The sequence below is a fragment of the Muntiacus reevesi genome, chromosome 10 (assembly GCF_963930625.1).
Source record: "Muntiacus reevesi chromosome 10, mMunRee1.1, whole genome shotgun sequence".
NCBI classification, from domain to species: Eukaryota; Metazoa; Chordata; class Mammalia; order Artiodactyla; family Cervidae; genus Muntiacus; species Muntiacus reevesi.
In genome coordinates this window covers 83,015,574-83,021,573 of record NC_089258.1, presented here as the reverse complement: position 1 = coordinate 83,021,573, position 6,000 = coordinate 83,015,574, and the positions used below count along the sequence as shown (strand labels likewise).

Sequence of the window (6,000 nt, the reverse complement as noted above, 5' to 3'; positions counted from 1 at the left end):
AGTCCAGTCTTGTTGCCTGGAGAATCCCATGGACAGAGGGGCCTGGGGGGCTACAGTCTGTGGGGTCGCAGAGTCGGACACGGCTGAGTAACACGCACACACACACGCACACACACCCCGTGTCGTGGGGTCACCCGCAGCCTCCGCCTGCCCCCCACCCGCACGGCCTCCCCCAGCCCCGGCCCCAAGGGCTGAGGGCCCGCCGCGCCGCAGAGCCGGCCGAGGAGCCCGCCTCAGCCCCGGCCGCTTCGCCGGCCGGCGGGAAGTTTTCCACCCCCGGGCGCGCGTGAGCATCGCGCGTCCGGGGTGAGTGCCCCCGGGTTCGCGCCGCAGCCGCCGGGAGGGAGCTCCGAGCCGGGGCGTCGCCAGGGCGGCAGAGGCAGGCGGTGAAGCGCCGCTCCTGCCTCGCCTCAGGGCGAGCCGCACCCGGCAGCGCGTCCCTTTAACGCGCGCGCCCGTCAAGGTGCCCGCGGCCCTCCCGACCGGCCCGGCAGCCTCCCTCCCGCGTCTCGCGGGCCCCGGCGCTCCGTCCCGGGGGGCGCCCCTCGCCCGCCCCCGCCGCCGTCCGCTCGCGGGGCTCGGCCGTCACTTCACTTTCCCTCGGCGCCCCGCGGGCGCGCGCGGCGGGGAGGGGGCGGGGCGGCGCGGGGCTCGCGCTCTCGCGGTCTCTGCCGGGCGCGCGCGGGCACGCTCCTCCGCGGGCGCGCGCGGCGGGGGCGGGGCGGCGCGGGGAGGGGGCGGCGCGGGGCTCGCGCTCTCTCCCGGGCGCGCGCGCGGGCACGCTCCCCCGCGGGCGCGCGCGCGGACGGCCGGGCGGCGGCGGCGGCGGCTCGCGGAGGCGGGGGCTCCACTTTCCAGGACTCAGGGGCGGCGACAGCGCCAGCCGCGGGCAGCAGGCTCGGCAGCCGGAGCTGGAACGGCCGGGCGCGGCGGCGGCGCCGGGGTGAGTCCGGCGGGCACAGGCGTGGCCGGGCGGTCCGCTGTGCAGGGCGGGGGTGCAGGTTCGGAGACCGGACGGCCCGCGGGGACGCCGACCCCCGGGCCTCGTCAGCGCCCCTGCCCCCCGTGTCCCCTCAGCGTTCTGTCCCCGGGCTGGGGCTCGATCCCGCGGCCGCGCGGACGGCCTCGCTCAGGAGCCCGAAGCCCCGCGCCCCTCCCCCTCCCTCCCCTCCCCCTCCCCCTCGGACCTCGCGTCCCAGTCTTTCGCCGCCCGCCGCCCCTTCCCTGTCCAGCGCTCCCGGAACCAAGTCTCCGGGAAAGTGCAGGACGAGTGTCGCGGGGAAGTGCCGGCCCGGCCGCACGCGGGGTCCCTGCGGATCTGCCCCCATCACCGCCGCCCGCGGGGTCCCTGCGGGTCCCTCCTCCAGCGGGGCCGGGGGCCGTGCGGCGTCCGCCCTGCGGCGGGCCGTGTGTTGTCCCCGCTTTGTGAAGCCCGCAGTCCGCGGTCCGAGCCCGTTTTCCTGGTCTCGGTCCTCCGCAGCCCCGCTGGCTCGGTTCGAAGCCGGGTTCCACCCCCAGCGCCCCCCTTCCTTCTCCCCCCGCCCCATCTCTTCGCTCTCTGGGTTTTCATCCTCTTGCCCTTTACTATTTCTAATGAAGATAAAGCGGAGCTTCTTGTGGCTTCGCCCCCCCGCCCCCCACGACCGATCAGAAATGTCCAATCCATCTTCTCTTAAGGAAATTAAGGCCGCTTTACAAGGACCCCGTCCTGGCTCGGTGGCTGTTAGACCTATTTGCATGTTTTCCAGATTCACCGTTTTGCATTGTGTATTCTTGAGCGTCTACGCAAATATTTTTTTATTTAAAAGTGCAAAAGGAAATGGTAGGGTTTACCTTAAGAGTATCTTGCCATCTCGCCTTTCAGAAAGATTTTAAATTCTCCTTGGTTTTTTTTTTTTTTTTTTAATCCGATTCTTAAAAAAGTATGTTTCTGAATAGGTGAGAATTTGTTCTGGACCTTGGGAATCCAAAAATTTGTGTTGACTCAGTTTGGATGCCCCTTGGCTCTTGAGAGTTTGGGTCTGTGGGCTGATGCCAGTGATGGAGGGTTTTTATATAATGTCATACCCCTTTATAGAAAGGTGCTCATCGCCACACCATAGCACCTTTTCCTCAAATCTTGGGTGTTCCACTATTATTTCCTGCATAAATATCCTTGCAGGTGAGTTAAAGGTAGTATAAATAATTTAATTTTACATTTTAGAAAAGTTTAGAAACGCGACTGGGAAGGCAAGTGGCAAGAAACAGGACAGAATTAAGCGTTTTCCTGTTGTGAAAGCTCAAAGGAACACTTGCTTCTGCAGTCTTATACTGTGAGTTTTATACAGTTTTATACCGTCTTATCTGGACGGTAATCCGGATTCACGGAGTGACTATAGTTGTTTCTATGTTATCAATAATATTTATCACCAAATCATCTCATTTCTATGGAACATGTGAGTTTATTTTCATATGTTGCTAATTTCCAGGACTGTAATTTACCATATAGAATACATAGCTAATACCCTTTTAGATAATTTTTGAGTTGAAGAAAGAACAATATTCAGACTTTTAATCTAACACTTCTTTGAGGAAAGTTCGCTTTTACTATTTTATGTTTAGAAACTTGAGTATTTGAGTGCAAAGTAAAAATCTTAATATCTTTGAAACTATCATGGAAGAGTAGCTCTGTGTTTATAACCCTGGGATCCCAGTTTATCTTCACTCTAGATTAGATAATTGGATCCAATTAGCTGTGTAAGAATTCATCTTAAAAGTGAGAGCTGCTTTAGAAGACAGCACTCACTTCCTGTATTTCTCTTTTGTCTGTGCCCTGTGGCTTGTGGGATCTGAGTTCTCTAACCGGGGATTGAACCTGTACCCTCTGTGCTGGGGACGCAGGAGTCCCTTGAAGATAACATTGAGAGAGTTTTAACTCAGGAAATTTAAAAGAAAGTGGTTTATTTTTGGCTGTCCTGAGTCTTGGTTTCTGCAGGGGCTTCTGCCTCGTTGCCTTGAGCCCTGGCTGCTCTGTGCTGGCCTTTTCGTCGGTGGTGGGGGAGCCCCCGCTCTAGGGGCACAGACTTCGGGAGGTGGGGTGCATGGGCCTAGTTGCTCTGCAGTATGTGGGATCTTCTGGACCAGGGATTGAACCCTGTATTGGGCAGGCAGATTCTATGCTATTGAGCCACCAGGGAAGCCCAGAAAGTTTTTTTTTTACTCATTTGTACTTTAAGAGAGACAAAACACCAGTCTTGCAGCTAATTAAAATGTGTATAGACTATTTTTTCTTCATAAAAATTAGTTGCCACCTAAGTAGTGCAGTAATTTTTCCCCACACTGTTTCTGTAATTAGACACTCAAAAACTATTAATAAAACCCACAGAACTTCCCCTTACTCTTAGTATTCGAACAGGATATGAAAACTTTGTTTCTGAAAGCTTCTTTTATAGTGGCTATTTGTGGCCTTAAGTGAATTTATCATCCATAGGTTGATTTGGATGAAATAAGGCTTCTTAGGTCAAAAGTGGAAATCTTTTTTCCTTACTGTGAAACTGTAGAAATTATACATCTATTTGGGTATTTTAACAGTTCCCTAGTGAGACTAATTTTAGTCTTCTGATACTGTGGGGCAGTTTATGAAATTTGGATTTCAGACTGTGACTTAGATTATATCATTGAGTAGTCTTTTAAGTAATTCTATATGCTCATGGCATTATTAGATATTATGTAATTACACATAAATAAGAATATTAAGATGAATATGTAGCTTTATAACTAATGTAATATGCAACTGAAATTCTAGGCATAGTTTATCAAACTAAAGCCGGAGCTTCAGTAAAAAAGAATTTTATTCCATTTAGGTTTTCATGTATTTGTCAACTAATGGATTGCTTCCAGTTTAAGACATATAAAAGGATTTCTCACTCGTTTCACATATCTCAAAATATTGCCAGCAGCGTTTTGCTGCATATGAGGGCCTTTCCCTAAGAATTACTCTCTTTCTTACTCCCATGCACAGCTGTTCTCACAGGCTCTTATGTACATACTTACAAGGGTTTAAACTCATATATGTATATATATATATATATATACTAAAAGAAGTAAGCTGAAAAAAAAATTCAGCATTAAATCCAAGGATGAGAATTTTATGTGAAATAAAAATTAAAAAAACAAAAAGAAAGCAAGAAATATGTTAGGACTGTTCAAGCTGGATGTGGAACATACTGATGTAAAATCTCAGGATTCTATTAAGTGACTCGAGTGCTCCTAGAAGATGTTCCAGCTGAGGAGACTGTTGTGCTCCATTTACAGGGGGGAAAGCCATCGGGTTTCCCCGCTTCAGAGCTGCCTGGGCAGACCTCTTTTTCTTTGTCGTGGAGGAAGGGAGCTGCTGAGGGTGATGGGGCTGTGTGTCTGGTGATGCCTTAGTGAAGGCACTCAGGATTTCTGCTGGCTCCTCACCCGCTCTGCTTCCCGCGTCCTCAATTCTCCTTCGGGTTTGTCTTAACCTTTCCTCATTTCAACCACTTCAAGTTCTGTCTTATGAAATCACTTTGATTTAGAGCAAGCTACAAGTGAAATAGAGCGAGCTATAAGTTAAATCTTCAGTGAGGAAGAATTTTAATTATTGTCAGCTAGCTCTACATTTGGACCAGTTATAGTAATCAAACAGTGCTTTATTTGAGGTATCTTTCTCTTACATATTAAGTCTTATTTATGATCTATCAAATACAGTTTTAAGTCTTAATTTGACTAAGAGTTACATAGTATCTTTTTCAAAAGGAATTTGTTCCCATTTACTTGTGGTTCTTAAAGGGGTACTTTGTGGTGTTGCTGTCACTCCTTAAAGGTAGTTCTGTGTTTTGAAGAGAGGCACCCCAGAAGGTAGGTACCAGCTCCGGTAGTTATGGGGTGGCAGTAACACGGTGAGAGTCTGGGCGTGGGTTTTGTCAGTTTGGTTTTGGATTGTCAGTAAACTCTAAGCTAGTTGGGTCACAGGGGATGTACTCATGGTAATCAGACTCAGAAATCGACTATGATAGAATGATTGTTGGCAAGAGAGAACTGGAATTTTTTGTGCATTATCTAGATTGTAGCAGCTTACCCATGTACCAAGATATTGAGAAGGTTGAGTTGGTAATCAGAGTTGCTTGTGGAGCAAAGGGACTTTGAAAGCCTCGAGGTATGTTTCGTCCAGACCGTGGGGGGAAAGACAGGCCCCTAATATCTCCATACAGCCTTCATCTCCTCTGGAACCTGGTTGCTTGGCATATTGCTGGATCAGGGCTGGCACCGTCCTGCGGTTCAGTTTCTATTTAGAATCACGGAGGCCTCTGTGTTCTTCTGTTATCACAAAGGTTACTTAAAACAGTTGACTGACTTAGAGGATTTTAACTGTAGCCCAGCCGGAGGATGTATTCATGTGGTATTGGTGCCAGCGTTTGCTCCATTCCTCTGTTCTTTGGCCATTTTTACTGACCTCTGTTACAGCCCCTAGCGAGTAGTCTTACCCACTGAATCAGCTTGCTTATCCTAGGACTCAAGAGCCCGGCACAGTGCCTGGTGGGTAGCACAGTTTTTTTTCTTTTTCGATGATGCTTTATTGACACGTAATTCATGTATTGCAAAATTCACTCTTATAAAATGTGGTTTTTAGAATGTTTAGAGCTGTATATCACCATTATCTAATTTAAGAACATTTTTATCACCCCACAAGGAAACTTTGCACCTCTTAGCTTTGTACCTTTCCCATTCTTCCCTCACTCCCAGCCCCTGGCAGTCACTCGCTGGCTTTTCTGGCCCTGCGCACTCGCCGATCCTGGACGGTTCGTGCCGTTTGCGGCCCTTTGTGCCTGGTGTCTTTCACTGAACATCGTGTTTTCAAAGTTCAGCCACGGTGTAGCTTGCACATACTGTACTCCGTTCCTTTATGTGGCTGGGTGGCATTCCGTTGCTTGGATATCCCACATTTGGTTTATCTGTTCGTTGTCAGCTGGTGGGTATTTGAGTTGTTTCCTC

The 6,000-nt window shown here is 50.2% G+C and overlaps 1 protein-coding gene across 1 annotated transcript in view; it reads left to right on the top strand.

The window, feature by feature from the left end:
- Positions 1-784: 784 nt before the first annotated feature.
- LOC136176637 (ubiquitin-conjugating enzyme E2 E2) overlaps positions 785-6,000 on the top strand; it is a 346,202-nt gene continuing 340,986 nt past the window's right edge. Inside the window, exon 1 of the mRNA XM_065947094.1 lies at positions 785-943. The gene's annotated coding sequence lies outside the window, so the exon portion shown is untranslated. The remainder of the gene's footprint in view (positions 944-6,000) is intronic.